At 40.9% G+C, this 17,843-nt stretch overlaps 1 pseudogene; it reads left to right on the plus strand.

The window, feature by feature from the left end:
• Positions 1–5,085: 5,085 nt before the first annotated feature.
• Positions 5,086–8,330, plus strand: LOC118017088 (annotated as a pseudogene).
• The last annotated feature ends 9,513 nt before the right edge of the window (positions 8,331–17,843 follow it).

The following is a 17,843-nucleotide window of genomic DNA, read 5'->3' on the forward strand; positions in this document are numbered from 1 at the left end:
TAAGGTACAGCATGGTAACTGTAGCAAACAATACTCTGTTGTATACCTGAAATTTGCTAAGACAGTTGATCTTCAGTGTTCTCACCACATACACACACACAATAACTATGTAAGGTGTTGGATATGTTAAATCACCTTGATTGAGGTGCTGATTGCCAAAATGTATACATATCTCAAAATATCACATTGTATACCTTAAATATTTGGTGTTTATTTATTAATTATACTTCAATAAAGTGGAGAAAAAAATAAAAAGAAGTCCCATTTAAACTGAGATTCAGGGATTAGAAAGATCCAGCCTTGTGGATGGTTTATCTGAGGAAGAATGTTCTAAGTACCAAAACACAAGAGTTTGTCAGTCCCTGGGGGTCAGAGAGAATATATGAGGAACTGGAGTGGTGAACAAGGGGAGAGAGGCAGAAGCAAGGTCAGGGTACAGAAAGGGGCCATTCTTGGGGTGCTTTGGTGGCTCTGTCAGTTAAGCATCCAACCCTTGATTTCGGCTCAGGGTTGTGAGCTTGAGCCCCATGTCAGACTCTGTGCTGGGCATGGAGCCTGCTTAAGATTCTCTCTCCCTCTGCCTCTCCCCACCCTTAAAAAAATGAATGAAAGAATGAAAGAAAGAAAAGAAAGAAAAAGAAAGAGAAAGAAAAAGAAAATAAAGAAAAGGAAAATAAAGAAAAAGAAAATAAAGAAAGGGGCCATTCTTCAGAGGGGCTGATGAGTTTGAAATTTTTCTAGGAGCAAAGGAAATAGTCTCTGAAGAGTTTCTTCTATTCAAGACATTGATGCTGGTGTGGCCAATAGCATGAAAGTATGACGGTAATGAAGGTCTTGGTCCCATTCTGAATGATTCAGAGCATTGGATGAAGGAATTTTGAGGTAAGAAGAGCTAGGTATAGAGCTAAATTATCATTACGTGGGGAGTATTGTCCTGAAGTTCTAATCGTAAAGTCATAATGATCCAAATCTTACAGAAGCAAAACTCAAGCCAGGGGCACTATGGATTTGTCTGGCTGAGTAATTATTTTTCAAATACACTTGGACGCTAAACTGTACATTTTTTCTCTGTTGCAATGAATGGTCTTTAAATGAAACAGCAGACTGAACATACTCAGAAAAGTGTCTGTTACAAGAGCTGGTCCAGGCACCAGCAGGTTCTGAGAAAGCCGACACCCTTGGCTTCACTTACACATAGCTTAAAATTGAGTATAATATTGAGTGTGATACTGAGTACTGAGTATATTCAGTAATATTCCCAGATTATATACAGCCTGATATAGTAGGTTTATTCTGTATACCAAATCATATACAAAATGTAATCGCTTTTCTATACACACTAATATTATTAGAAAGATCATAGGTATCGGAGTAGGTAAAACACAAAAAATCTTAAACCTACTCTAAAAGAAAGTCGTTAATAAAACTTTGAATGAAGAAATGAACGCCCAAACTTCCATTAATTGCCATTCCATAAAAATATGCTATTTAGTTGGAATAGTTTGAATGTCTCTCTCAAGATTTTATTTATTTGAGAGTGCGCAAAAGCGAGAGCGATCACAGAGGAAGAAGCAGACTGGCCGCTGAGTGGAGAGCCCAATGATCATGACCCAAGCCAAAGGCAGATGCTTAACGGACTGAGCCACTCGGGTGCCCTGTCTCTTCATTTTTATGACAAAATTTAAGTCTCTCTGATGGAAGGGATGCATGATACTTTATCACATTTTACTAATAAAGAAAAAAATTATTAAAATGATGTCTTAACATTAGCAACTGCAATCTAGTATATAATATATTGGGCATCATCATAGATATACTCAGTTTGGGGCAGAGATTTCATTTCCATAGGAATAGCCCAGGAGCAGTAAGGACTGCTGTAGAGTGTTTTGATAAAGGCTCTCATAAAATACACTTTCTTAAATTTGCCTTCACCAAAGAGTAAAATCACAGGGATATGCTTTAAAAATATGACCAAAGATAGGACTTCTGGCTAACCAGAAATGTGAAAAATAAATCTCTGACTCAAGCACACAAGAGTATCAACAAACAAGGATGACAGTTGGGCAGTGTCCCTGGTAAGTTTTCCTTCCCTGCCTTTTTCCTTCTCCTGATGTACAAATTACATACAGTGAAATGCATCTATCTTAAGAATACAGTCGAATGCATGCTGTCAAATGTGTGCACCCTATAAACAGCAACCACACTGCAGAAACTTCCCTCAGGGCCCTTCCCAATTCATGGCTTCACCCTTCTGCTAGAGGCAATCACCCTCTGGCACCACACCTTAATTCTACCAGCTCCTAATAATTCATTAAAGAGAATTGTATTACTTAACAATAAATAACAAACTACCGATAGATACAACGCGGATCAACCGCCAAAAAATTATGAGTAAAAGAAAAAAAATCAAAAAAGTAGTACATACCACGTATGTAAAATTCTAGAAAATGTAAGCTCACCTTTAGTGACAGAACAGATCACTAGTTGCCTGGAATCAGGGAGAGGGACGAGCAAGAGGAATTACAAATGGGCAGAAGTCAATTTGGATGGGTATCTTCATCTATCAAAATTTACTGAATTGTATACTTAAAATATACGGGTTTTTTTGTTCAATTATATCTCAATAAAATTTAAAACCCACTTTCAAATGGCAAATCAGTTTGCTAGATAAGAAAAGTTCACCCTGTAAATCATATTGAGCTTTTATGTTCAATAAATAAAGCTTTCATAATTTTTTTTTAATTTGGAAAACGTTTCACCATTTTTTCTCCAAATACTTTTCTCTAATGCAATCTACCCCCACCATCCTATGATATGATTCCAATTCCAGATATGTCTGATGTCTTGATATTGTCCTATAATAAAGAGGTCAGTGGCTCTTTTCACCTTTTTTCCCCTCTGGGCTTTGTTTTGGCTTATTTCTACTGACCTATCTGCAAGTTCACAGATCTCATCATCCAATCTGTTTTTGAGACCTCCAGTGAATTTTTCGTCTCATTTCTCAAATTTCCACTTGACATCAACTTTTTGCAATTCCCATTTGTCTACTCTAAACTCTGTGTTCAGATTATATCCATCCTTACATTTTTAAAAATATTTACAGTATTCTCCTAAATTCATTTTGACTAGAAGACTCTGGCAAAATTTTCTTTCAGTTCAAATTATAAAACAATTGTGATACGTATCATTTTAACCTGAATAGATGACTCCCTTATTCTATGATCTACTACTCAAAGCACAAACACTGTACTCTTTATACCCAAAGCCTCTCCATCCTGTTTATCCAATAGTTTGGACACATATAAGGTTCTGATAAAAACCCCAAGTATTCAACTGAACACCAGAAGGGCTACAGTCTAAGAGAGAAATTAAACTAGAAATAGACCGTCTTCAACATCACTACTTATTAGCGAAATCCAAATAAAACCACAGTGAGATACTACCTTGCGCCTTATTAGAATGGCCATCATCAAGAAAATAAGAGATAAATGCTGGCATGGATGTGGTGAAAAGGGAACCCTTATACACTGTGTATACTGTTATGACAATGTAAATTTGTACAGCCACTACAGGGGAAAACAATATGGAGGATATTCTAAAGATGAAAAAGAACTACCATATGGTCTAGAAATTCCATGGGAATATATCCGAAGGAAATGAAAACACTAACTCGAAAAGAGTCTTTCACCCCCATGTTCATAGCAGTATTATTTACAATAGCCAAGACATGGAAACAACCTGAGTGTCCATCAATGGATGGATAAACTGTGATCCATACAAACACACACACACACACAGAGAGAATATTATTCACCCATAAAAAAAAAAAAGGAAATCCTACCATTTGTGACAACATGGATAGACATTGAAGTCATTATGCTAAGTGAAATAAGTCAGACAAAAAAGGCAAATACTGTATGATCTCACTTATACAAAATCTTTAAAAAAGAAAAAGAAACAGAACAGATCAGACTTGTGGTTACTAAAGATGGAGGACAGGGGGGATTGGAGGAAGGTGGGAGGGTGATCAAAAGGTACAAACTTGCAGTTTTAAGACAAACAAGTACTATGGGTATAGCATTTAACAGGATGACTACAGCTAATGCAGGAGAGTTAAGAGGAAATCTTAAGAGCTCCTATTAACAAGGATTTTTTCTTTATTTCTTATTTTCTTTCTTTTCCGAAGGAAGATAAATGTTAACTGAATCTATTGTGCTAATCATTTCATAATATTTGTAAATCAAACCATCAGCTGTATGCCTTAAATTTATGCAGTGATGTAGGTCAATTATTTCTCAATAAAACTGGGGAAAAAAACTACTAAAAAAAAAAAAAAGAAAGAAAAAAGAAATCGACCAGCCTTACAAAGAATGAAACCCAGCTGTGAATCAGCTCAATCTGTTTGGATTAAAGTAATCCATGCCTACTCTAATTGCCTGCCAGAAGGTAAAGAAATCCTCTTTAGAGAAAGATAACATTTTTTTCCAGAACCTCTGTAATTTTTATACATAATTTCCATAATTCAATAAAAAATTTCCCAGGTATACAAAATAAAGGATGAGAGGGGCGCCTGGGTGGCTCAGTCCTTAAGCGTCTGCCTTCGGCTTGGGTCATGGTCCCAGGGCCCTGGGATCGAGTCCCGCATCGGGCTCCCTGCTCTGCGGGAAGCCTGCTTCTCCCTCTCCCACTCCCCCTGCTTGTGTTCCCTCTCTCGCTGTGTCTCTCTCTGTAAAATAAATAAATAAAATCTTTAAAATAAATAAATAAATAAATAAATAAATAAAGGATGAGGAAAAAAAGGCAATGAAAACTGATGCACAGGTGACCCAGATACTGGTTTTCAGAAATAGATTTTAACCGTGATTAGTGTATCACAAGTGATGGCAAGATGGAAAAATTGACCAGAAAAACTGGAATTTTATATCAAAAGAAAAAGGAAATTCTAAAACTTAGACTAAAAAACAGTAATATCGGGAATGCCACCGAGGCCACCCCTCACCCACCAGAAGAGGTAAAATTAAAACTACTCACAGCAGGTGGTGGTGGCAGCGGCTGAGGTTTCTGCAGGGATGGGAGCGGCAGGCGGGCGGAGCCTCGGTGGGCACCCCTTGTCCCCCCTGCGAGCGTTTCCGCCCAGTCCGCGGGCGTGAGCCCGGATCCGGGCTGGAGGCAGGGTCCCAGTTCACAGATGCTCACCCTGCTGGGGACACCGAGGAGGAGGAGCAACTCAGCTGCATGGCTCCGAGTTCAAGTTCATGGACTTCACCCTTCCTAGCCAGACGCAGATGTTCCCAGGTCCAGAGGTGGCTGCACAGTGCCTCCCGCGCACACGGCCGGCGCAGTGACCCTGACAGTTCCAGGGCAGATCGGGGCACTCAGGGCATCCTGGGTCACAGGTGTGGTCAAGACTAGCCAGTTGTTTACCGAGTTGAACTTCGAAGAGGTAGATGCCTGCTATTCCCGGGATTTCCCAGCGCCTGCCTGCAGTGACTGCAGAATGCTACTGTAATACCAGCAAGAAGTGGGTGTGTAACCCCCACTACAGACACACTGTAAATCACCTCCTGAGGTGCAAAGAGGCGACTTGCCACAAGGATGGGCTTCTCTGGGAACCAGCTCTGGAGGGTTACCGTGGCTCCCACAATGTCTTCCTCCACCGCTTCATTACTGCCAAGGCCAACTGGGTCGTGGTGCTGCTGTCTGGACTGCCCTGCGCCCGTCAGAAAAGCCTCAAGTACATCAACGGGGACACCTGGGAGTGGCAGCCCCTGATCTAGAACCGCTGCTTCGGGTGCTGACTAGTCAAGATCCCTTCTGAGCAGGTGCAGCTGTGGGCTGGGCCCATCACCACTCTGCAGATCAATCAACAACTTGGAAGTGCTGCAGACAGGAAAATCCTTCCGCCAGCTTGGAGGAACCAGAGAAGCTGGAGGTGGAGAAGGGCCACAGAGCATCCTCCTGCCATAGAATGCTTACCAGCACTGGAACAAAGTTGGGCCCCTTGTCTAGGTGCCGGCCAACTACGATGAGAAACCAAAAAAGAGTGCCAGTCTCAGCATAACATCACGGTCAGCTGGGACCTAGTCCTTAACAAGAAGACAAATGCCTACTTCGCCCAAGACTGAATATCAGTCCTCTGGTGATGAGGATTTAGTCATAATTCGGTTGAGATATGCAGCTTAGTCAAGGGAACAAGATATGCCTGCCTACTAAGGAAGCGTGGTTGGCATCCCCTGTGGAAAGCGATCAGCCACGTCATCCAGGTCCCTGTTAACTGTGGTGATGACATCACCACTGAGCTGCAGAGCAGTTTGGGCAGGCCTGTGGAAGGAGATCATAACTTGCAGGTGGATTTCAGATGGGAGCCAACCTCATTCGACAGGATGCAGAGCGTGCTGAAAATGTTTGCCCTGGAGGAGACCTCCACGTGGGGCTAAATCAGCCACCAGCTGGAGGACATTATCATCAGATCTCAGCTGCCCAAGAACTTCACGGCAAAAGGACTCCCCAACCAGAACCACTCTTCAGGTTTGTACCATAAAGACCGCACAGCAAAGATCGATGAGCCTGATCCAAGAACCAGGAGGCACCAGGAAGATGGTTACCTTGGCCACCAGCAGCTGCTATACCTGGCTGGGCAAAGCAGTGCACCCCTGCTTATCTGTGCTCCAAGTAATATAGTCATTAATCTGCTGACCGAGATCTACCAGACCAGGCTGAGAGTCATGCTGTTCTGCATCAGGACTCAGTATCATTTCTGTCCCTGCACAACCAGAGCAGGAACATGGACAGCAGGCTGAGCTCCAGAAGCTGTAGCAACTGAACGAGGAAACTGGGGAGCTGTTTGTTGTCTGCAGAAGAGAAGCCGTACCTGATGCTAAAGCTCACCATGGAGAGTGAGCTGCTCATGAACACAGATGTATGTGGAAGTCTGGGCAACTGAGGCCCATTTTAACTGAGGCAAGCACCCGGGCCACTGAGCTAGAGTGCATGGTCCTCATGGTCCTTGGACTCAACCAGCTCATCTTCATGGGTGACCACTGCCTGCTGGGCTCCATGGTGATGTGCAAAATGGCAGATGAGGTTGGGCTATCCCAGTCACTCTTCATGAAGCTCGTGATGCTGGGTGTCTGTCCCATCCACCTCATCCACCTCCAGGTCCAACATGATGCACCCTACCCTCAGCATCTTCCCGTCCGTCATCTACCAAGTCTCTCTTCAGAAAGGCATCACTGCAGCAGATCTTAGGAAGAAGGGATTTGACTTCCAGTGACCTCAACCTGATAAACTGATGCTCTAGGTGACCCAGAGCCCAGAGGAGATTGCAAGCTCAAGCACCTCCTCCCTGAACAGGAAGGAAGCTACACATATGGAGTAGATCAACACAAAGCTGCTGAAGGAACGTGCCAAGCCAGATCAGATTGGCATCATCATGCCCTTAATCAAGGCCAATGCTCCAACCTAATGCAACTCATGTAGTTCAGCGACTCCCTCCACACCAAGCTCTACCAGGAGGGAGAGTTCGCCCACATGGACACATTCCAGGGCAAGACAAGGACTTTATCTTACTCTCCTGCATGTGGGCTAACAAGCAACAAGGCATTGGATTTTTAAACAACCCCAGGCAGCTTACATGACCCTGACCAAAGCATGATATGAGGTCATTATCATAGGCAACTCAAAGGCCCTGTCCTCACAGCTGCTCTGGAACCACCTGCTGAACTACTACTAAGAACAGAAGTTGCTGGTAGAAGGGCCCCTGAACAATGTGGGAGAGCCCCATGCAGTTCAGCAAGCCCTGGTAGCTGGTCACCACCCTCTACCCAGGAATCATGTATGACCCCAGGAGGCTATGATCCCAGGATCAGTCTATGAGCAGAAGAGCCAGAGCTGGCCCTGGAACATGAACTTGCAGACCCAGACCAGATGGGCATGACTGGTGCCATCCCCAGCCATGTGGCTGCCATGAACATTCCCCTCTAACTTCAACCTGGTTATGCCCCCCATGCTCCCACTGGGGTATTTTGGACAAACAGACCCTGGGAACCCCCAAAGGCAAGACTGGTCCAGAAGAACAGCTTTGGGCTTCCTGGGCTCAGCCAGAGGAATCTTCCCAGCAGCCAGGCCAGCCAGGAGGTGGCATGTCAGCTGTTCTCACAGGACGCCCTGGTTCAGGGCTGTATCTTCAGGAGCCAGCCCTCCCAGCGGAGCAGCCTGAGCTGTCCCGGGACAGTTACCTTGGTGATGAGTTGAAGTCACACATCGACGGGGCACTGTTGCAAGACGACTCCTATCAGCACAGTGGAGTGATGAAGCTGTCCCAATATTAGAGGGGGACTTTGTTGGGCAGTATCTTATTCTGAGTAATAAAAAATAAAATAAATAAATGAATACCTGTTTTCCGCTGCTAAAACTGAAGGACCACTGTCAGCAACAGGAGCAGAGGAACACCTGAGGGACAGAGGAGCCGACACAGAGGGAGTGCCCACCACTGGCCAGCAGGGCAAGGAGAAGGGAGACTGAAGGCAGAACCCGAGCGGAGGAGACCCAGCCAGGAGCCCTCCACCAGCCACTCAACACGGATGTCCCATGCCAACGCCACCACACCTGAGTCTGTGACTGGGGTGGAGGGAGGGAGACCCTCATCTCAGACTAGGCCTTTCCTCTGTTCTATTCTTTCTTTTCTTTGATTGAAAGGGGACTAGGTTTTAGAAGAAACTCCTTGCTGGTGGCTCCCTGTGGGTGGCCAGGCTCCATGCTGGCTCGCTGCTTGCGTTCTAAGAGGGTTTTCATTTAAAGCAAATACAGTGTTTCGGGTTTTTCTGTTTTTTAAAGATTCTTTCAAAGGAGGACTGGAAAATATTCTTACTGAGCTTGTCTGTCACATCTTGGTGGTGGATCTGGGAGATGCCAGAAGCTTCCATAAATGGAGTTTAAACAAGCCAACCCAACTGGAGATTAGGATCCATACCTGTGATAAGATCTGGAGAAAGATTTCTGCTTTCAGTTTGAGCTGCCCATGGGTCTTCCTACATTCAAGGTGGTGAGGGAGCACACTTCCAGGCTGGGCAGCTCCCCAATCTCCCCTGCACTCTGAGAAGAAAAGTGCTTGCTTACCATGTGCGGTGGCCTCACCCCCCTACCGCAAAGGGTCTTGTTGAGAGTGGCCTTGAGGCCGGAGAGCAAGAAGGTGGCTGTTCTCTGGCTAATGGCTTCTTCTCAGAATCCTTCCCAAGGATTTGGTGGAAGACAACAGCCAAGAAGGCCCATCCCCATCCCCATGGAGATGCTCACAAACCTGTGACCTCTTAGACAAGCTGAGCTCCCCACCCCTCCATTTTCTCCAAAGCCACCCCTAAGTTTAAAGCCCTTCTACCTGGAAGCACAGGGTCAGTGAGGTGGGGGTTGTTTCTGATTTTGGGGGGAAAAGGAGTAAGTATCAGAAATAAGTTGGTTCTGGAGCACCTGGGTGGCTCAGTCAGTTAAGCATCCAACTCTTGGTTTTGGCTCAGGGCTTGATCTCAGGGTTGTAAGACTGAGCCCCATATTGAGCTCTGCACTTAGTGCAAGGTGACAGAGACACACAAGCCACTTTCCTACTAGCCAGGGCTTGTATTTATTGCCACTGCTATAAGGTTCTTGGTTCCCCCTTTTTTGGTAAGCTGCATAGAGACATAGAATTTGGATAGGTTTCCACTATCACCCATTGTGTGAGGCATCCCCTGGTGATGGCCATGCCCCCTATCTTATTCCACTATGCCATTCTTTAGAATGTTTTGCCTCCACTTTGTGCTATTTGCTTTGTTCTCCCCCTTCCTAGCAGCAGTTACTCTGAGTTTTCCAAACCAAGGAGGATCTGTACCAAGGCAACTTCTAATTTTTGGTCCATTTGTCTTAAGCTCTTTTAACACCAATAAAATCTTAATAAATAAACAAAACCTCATAAAACAATAACAATGTTGTAAGTGGCAGTGACAAAGTAGAGCAACCAAAATTGTTACACGTTGTTAGTATACAAAATGGTACAAAATCTTTGGGGAAAGATTTGACAGGTTTTTTATAAAACTAAATAATATATTTTTCCTATGAACCTGCAATTCCACACCTAAGTATTTAACTAAGACAAATGAGTACAATCACAAAAAGACTTGAACAAGGGTATTTATAGCAGCTTTGTCATATCTCAAAACTGCAATGAGTTTAGTTGTCTGTCAATGGCACAAATTAAAAATAAACTATAAAATATCCATACAATGGAATACTATTCAATGATATTACTGTTACGGGTTGAATTATATCCTCCAAAAAAGATATGTTGAAATCCTTAGCTCCCATACCTTAGAATTTCACCCTACTTGGAAATGGGATTTTTATGGAGATAATCAAGTTAAAAACAAAGTTAATGACCAATATGACTGGTGTCTTTATGAAAGGAGGAAAAATTTGGATCAAAGACAAACACAATGGGAAGACGGTATAAAGATGCAAAGGGAGAAGATAGTCATGTGATTATAGTGATGCATCTACAAGCCAAGGAATGCCAAAGGTGGCTGGCAAACACCAAACGCTAAAAGAGGCAAGAAGGATTCTTCCCTAGAGCTATCAGAGAGCATGGCCCTGCCAATGCCTTGATTTCAGACTTCTGGTCTCCAAAACTCTTGAGACAATAAACTTCCATTGTTTCAAGCCCCTCAATTTGTGGTGCTTTTTCTGTCCATTCTAAGAAATTAATATAACTGCTAATACAATTTAACCCAAAAAGACGATACATGTAAATAGATAGATGAACCTCAAAAGCATCATGTTAAGTAAAAATGCCTTACATGAAGGATATATACTGTAGAATTCACTTTATAGAAAGCTCTAGAACAGGCAATTCTATGGTGGAAAAAAAAAAAACAACAGTGCTTGCTTATGAGTGTGGAAGTTGGGATTGACTGGGAAGGGGTATGAGGAAACTTTCTGGGGTGATGATAATGTTCTATATCTTGATGGGGGTTGGTTAACACAAGTGTTTGCATTTATCAAAACTCAGCAAATGAATACTAACAATTTATGTGTTTCATTGTATGTAAATTCTACCTCCAACAAAATACACACGTAAACAAATGCTGAACTCTAGCTAATGGTGTATGTGCTGAGGTATTTAGAAGGAAGTATCTTGATGTCTGAATTTTAATTTGAAATGCATTAAAGAGTAAGATGGGTTGATGAATGGATACAGAAATGGGTAGGTAGATATGTGATAATGCAAGTATAATATTAATGATAGAATATAGTTGATGGATATATGAGTGTTCAATGTAAAATTCCTTCCATTCTTTTGTGTGTTTGAGTGTTTCCATAACACAATGTTAAAGAAAAAAAGAATGTAATGTAGGAATTCACCAGCAAATTAGACATAGCTAAAGAGAGGTCTAGTCAGGCTGAAGAATTAAGAACTGAAAATAGAGAAAGGTATGTAAGTGATAGTAGAATCAGTGCTAAAGACTAGCATAAATATAACTGGAATTTTAGAAGGGAAGGAGAAAGAGAAGGGACTAGAAGTATTTTTTTTAAGAACTCAGAATTTTTCCAAGCAGATGAAAGACTTCAAGCCACATATTCAGTTAATGTAGTGAGCTACAAGCATTTCCTTTGAATACAAAGAAAAACATAAATTGTTGAAAAATGAAGACAGAAACCTCTGCAAGCATTCAGAGGAACAGCTGTAGGACTGAGAGGTCACTTCTCAATGGAATGACATCTTTTAAGTGAGGCATATGGATAGAGCTAGCATTTCTTAGGCCAAACCCTTCACAAACATTATCCCATGTAATCCTCATATCCCCCCCCAGCCCCCAAATTGGGTTGAATTAATATCCCCATTTTCATAAAATGAAATTGAGGCTTGAAAAAGTTAATGATGTACCTGAATGCAGACAGCTAGCCGCTGGTAAAGATTTCAATTTAGCTGTGACAGACTCCAAACATGTTCATCATATGTATTATGCTCCCTCCTGTATAATAAATGTTCTGCTTTTTTTTCTTCATTCCTGTGCATCTGCCTAGGCTCCCAGTCTCGACATTCCCTGATTTGGCAATCCCCCTGCCAAGTCTTGTAGCAATTATGACAATATGCTTGGGGTTAATATTGAAAAAGGAAAGAGAGAAAGAGAAACAGAATGTAATTGAACATCCATATCTAATATTAGATAACAAGGCTACAGATTACATTATTGTATGGTATTGGAGCACTGACTGTAGAGAGAATACATTTAATTGGCACCTTTTCTTTGAATACAGTATATCAAGTCCCCCTTTTGACACTATATTAGATGACTGAAATGCTACTTTGTGTCTTGTTAACACTGGATTATAAAGTGTATATTATTATAGAAAATTGACAAGGTGATGAGCTGTCACTTCAGCTGAGAGAATATCCTATTTTAATGAATATTATTTCATAAGGAAATGTGCTGATGACAGCTCATTTCAGCGGAAACTGTTGATGCATAACCTTTTTGCTAGACAACATTATATCCATAGTGACTAAACCTAAAAAAAAAGAAAAACAAAAAAAAAAACTATACTAGATTCTAGAAATGTGGGAGAATAATTTTTGAGAAATGAGTACCTAAGAGTGAGCAAAAATATGCTTAATGTATTGTGTCAGCATATATAATTTTGGAAATTTTGTGGGGGTATATTTTTTTTGATAAGATAGTAATTTATAACCCAATAATATTGTTATTACATTTTTCATTTAAGCTTATGATAAGATGTAAGCTGGTGTCCTCAGAATAAATGTGTCTGTGTTTGTACATGCATAAACACATGTGTATATATACCGATAGGTACACAGATAAAATTTCAAAGTCAATACCTCCAGACATGCATCCAATCTGGCACGTAAGCCAACCGAATGCTATGGGAATGGTGCTGTGCATTTGAGAATCCGGGCTTTAAGGGGCAGCTGGCCCCTTCTGTCTTTATTTGGTCTATATTTGCTGCTATGACAGGGATCCCAGCCCAGGCTCCTGAATGATGAGAGACCATGTGGAAAGAAGGGGCACAGCCCTCCCAGTGTTTTAGCTGAGACCACCCCCAGTCAACTGTCACTGAATTCCACTCCATGAGCAAGTTCTGGAAGACCAAGAAAAGAACCACCCAGCCAACCAACAGAATTGTGAACAAGAAAACATCACTCTTTCTTGAGGCCACTGAATTTTGGTGTAGTATGTGACACAGCAATGAGTAACTGGAATGCTACGTGTTCCCAACCAGATTTCAGACATTTCTAGCCAAGTCTGGGAAACTGGTGAAATATGCCTGATAGGATGCGATTGAAAAAATACTTTTAAGTTAGAGGAAAATGAGACAAGGGGTTTCCACAGATAGGGAGAAAGGTAAGGGAAACGCTGGAAGGAATAGGAAAAACAGCACTATCTGCCCAAGACTTTGGACTGGAAGCCTGGACTCCTGACAGGGTCTCATGGGCAGAGAGGGTGGCAGGAGGAAACAGAGGGAAGGTATGGCTTTATACAGAAACCCGAAGTGAACTAAGTGCTATCACTGACTTCCAGAAGTACATCAAAAGAAGAAAAGAGAAACAATAAATATTTGCTAGAATCTGTCTCTCTCTGCTGGATATCTGCTGTAGAGAAGTGAAACCTTCTCATCAGACACAGTCTAATACCCTTTGGGAATCATACTAACAGTACTTCAGCTCTCTGGCTCTTCAATGTTTCTTGGAAATTTCTCATGCAAGTTTTAGGTAGAAGTCCAGAATCTGAGAAACTCTGGTGCGTATCTAAAATATTCCTACGTACCCTTGTAGTAGACCTGCATTAACTGCTTGTCAACTGAATAGGGTTCCAGTAATATAAATATTAATTGGAATATTATTGATCCATTTCACCTCCCTTCCTATAATTGCTTAAATAGCATATATCCCTTCTAGACTGATGTGAAAGGGCATATTGGAATATAAAGGCAGAAGGATTTCATTTTCTTTGGCATTTTTAGTCATATCTAAATCGTAAAAGTCTTGGCAAAGGAAGACTTGAAAATTTGTGGGAGTTTTTGGTACTATGTCATCCTGGAAAATCGTTTGTTTTTAATATTATATATATATATATTTTCAGTTTTATATATAGTGTGTTTCTCCCAGCCATAATGCTAGGCATGTTATACTAGTTTTCCCTTCCTTCTCTTAGCACGCCTTCACCATTTTTATTATTCATAACTGAGCTCAGGGATATTAGATACCTCATGTAAGGTCTTATGCCTGAATGTTCCCTATCTGTCACACTCCAGAGCCATAACCGTGTCCCACCCCTTCCTTACCTTACAGAGCTGCTACTTTCTCCTGTAAAATCTTTTACAGCTTTCTAATAACTAAAATTGACTACTACAAAGTTTTCTCTAAATAAAATGGCAAGTTCTTATCTGAAATAACCAAAACTCAAGTAACTTGTAAGGGAAAGCTTACTGAAGGATAATGTATTATTTTAAGGGCATTCCTCAGAGTTATAATGATAAATGAAATTATATTACATTTCTCAATAAAGAGGAAACTATGTTCTCCAAAGCACATAAAATTAGTTCCAAAATTAAAAATTCAGAAGTTAGACTTAAATGAATACCATCAATTAATTTTTATAAAAGAACTGGGGCCATTTTGAAAAAGTTCAATTGTCTTCTAAATGAAAATTAGATAAATAACTTCATTTTATTGAGAAAAATTATTATGCTCTGAGAGAGAGAACTAGCAGGCTTTTAGCCTTCAATTAAAAATATCAATCCTCCAGTGGAGTCCCCCAAATTATTCATCTGCAAATGAGCATGACTCAAAGGAGGATTTCACCTAGAGCACAAAGGAGCAGAAGCTAACCGAGATGCTTCTTTTTATTTGTGATTCCATTTTCATCAGTGATAATGAGATTTCTCTTAAATCCCCTTCCAGTGGTTGAATAAATATTTAACTTGTTAAAAACTCCAGGTACTGTCTTCTAAGTTGTACCTTACGTTCTGAAGGGACCTTAAAACAATGAACATATCTGAACAGTGACATGGAAAAACACAAAATTTCGGCCTTTGGACAGTGTTCCATTTTCATTGTCTCCATTCTTCTTTGAAGTACACATAAGGAAGGGGTGCCTAGGTGGATAAGTCAGTTAAGCGTCTGACTCTTGATTTCAGCTCAGGTCACGGTCTTGGGGATGTGTGAGGTCATGCACTCAGCAGGGCGGTCTACTTGAGATTCCCTCTCCCTCTTCTTCTACCCTTCCCCCTACTCTTTGTGTGCTCACTTGTGCTCGCTCTCTGTCTCCGAATGAGTGAATGAATGAATGAATGAATGAATGAATGAATGAAGTACATAAAAGGAAGAAAACAAGCTATTTCTGTGTCCCTGACCATCCCGTTTATTGACCCTGTTTTTTGTTTTTGTTTTTTTCAATGCTAGGAAAGCATTTGTCAGTGTGCGCTGAACTAATTTAAGGAACCAGAAACATCTCTGAACTGTGTAGAAAATTTCAGGATAGAGCTAAAAGGGACCAACCCATTCGTTACCATCTTCCCAATGGCACAAATGGCTTAAATCCCAAATATCATAATCTAACCGAAACAAGATGAAATGGACTATTTTTCTGTGCAGTACCACTGTTTCTTTTCTTTTTCTAAGGCATGGAAGCATTTTCAGAAATGTGATATCTATAATAACAAGCCACAAGGGAAAAAAAAAAAGCGAGACACCCTTGCACAGTGATGGTATACTATTACATGTAGCCTACCCACACAAATTGGTCCCAGCAGTTTTCTCTTTAATTCAGGATTTATGGAAACATCTGAGATTATAAAATTAACCAAACAAAAACAGATGCTATAATTGTGAGGGGCCCAATTCTTGGATGAATACCAGAGCTACACATTAGTATATGGAGTGGAAACATTTTAACTTCTTATATATCAGTTTACAAACTGATGTGACTATTCCACATGAAAATAACTATCTTAAACAGCTTGGAGAAATGAAATTATGTTCACATAAGTGGCCCATTTTTCTCCCTTTCTAAAGGAAGACAAGGGCTATTAAAATGATAATTTTCTCAAGTTTCTTGATTAATAATATAAAACATCCCACCTATATTTACAATTGCAAGGAAAGATGGGGGGAGAAGCACGTCTTCGATGCAGCTCCCAAATTATGCTTGTGTATTACCCTGGGGTAATACATAATAACTCCACTGTCATCCTATTTGCTTATTTATTGCAGAAGAGCAATTTCAAGCAATATTTATCATCTGGTCAGAGGTAGTGTCAACCAAAAGGAAAAAGAACATCTTTGCGTTTAAATAAGAGTAACTATTCAATGGCAATAGAAAACACCCTTCTGGTCTAGGCTACACTTAGACATGTCGATGACACGGAAATTATCCTTAGGGAAAAGAGACATAAAAAATGAAGTGGGGTTGCAGCAATTGACTCCTTGTGGCCATGCCTTTGCCAAGCGTGTTCTTAAGGTAAAAATACGAAGGAAATTAGAGACTTAAGATCAATCAAAAATGTGTTCTTTTTAGGAACGAAGAGACTTTAAGTGATCTAAGATGTTTTTTTCTGTAAAGTAGTGGGTTTCTTTGAATTCAAGAACACATGGCAAAAGCCATGGCTCTATGACTGGGAAAAAGAGCTTTCTAAACACACTCAGAGAAACATCAAGATAGTACCTCCCAGGGACCTTGGCCAAGATTTGTTTATTGGATTTACACAATTGAACCAATCACGATTAAACGGCCTCGGGGCAAAAGTTCAAAGGGATAACAATCAGAATGCATAAAAACTAGAGCCAAAAACTGGCATATATTAAAATAAATAAGATGTCAATGTAAAGAGATGTATCTTTCAGTTCTTTATAGTTCTGCTTATAGAAGGTCCCTAGAAAAGGATTGGACCAAACTATGGTGAACAAAAAAAAAAAAAAAAAAAAAATTCCCACAAAACACGAGCCTTCCACAGAAATCCAATTTCTTCTTGAGTTCTTTATGGATGAAATGTAGTAAATGTTAGCTAGAGCCCTCTGGCTGATTTATATTTCTATGAAGTTGAATCAGCAGTGTTTCCCACACTGTATTCCAGGGAACACAAAACTCATGGAATGTTACTAAGGATTAGCTAACACTTCTTCTCAGCTACCAAGGTGAGTCATCTAGGAAACATGGATTTAAATCTGGTTTACCAAATTGTTTTCCTAGAATCCAGGCTTCTCACACTTATGGGACTTTAGAGTTCACCTGAGACAAATCTTGCAGGAAGACAAATCTTGCAGGAAGGGAACCCAATCTAAGGTAACTAATACACAAGTTCTGTACATGGTTCTAGGTCCAAAGGTGAAGATAGTTGAGTGGTTGGTTCATTCTGACCCTCAGTCCCACTCAGCCCTATTTTTTTTCCATAATAGGCAGCCTGCCTTCCCACAAAAGAACTTAGCCCCTTCATCTTCTTCTCTTCTCTATCAAATGGTGATCTGACTCTCCTTAAACGAAGGTAAAACTGCTTGACCAGAGCCTATTTTCTCTCACAAATATATTTTCATGCAACAGAATTGAAACTTTGATGTGAAAGAACATAATACAGATATTTTAGGCAAGCAAGTAAAAGCAATGTTTGGAAAACTAATGTAGGTACTTACAGGCATCTTGAGACCATATGCCATAGATAGATAGTCATACCTGACGGTAACCCAGCCCAATCTACCAAGAGCTTGGAAATCCCAAGCACTTGTTTCTCAAGGACCTGTATCTGAGCAATTCCATGAGTCATCTGATAACAGAGTCACCATGATGTGATGGCCTCAATGTCAT

This window comes from Mirounga leonina, unplaced genomic scaffold (genome assembly GCF_011800145.1).
Source record: "Mirounga leonina isolate KUSES-001 unplaced genomic scaffold, KU_Mleo_1.0 Mir_168, whole genome shotgun sequence".
NCBI lineage: Eukaryota > Metazoa > Chordata > Mammalia > Carnivora > Phocidae > Mirounga > Mirounga leonina.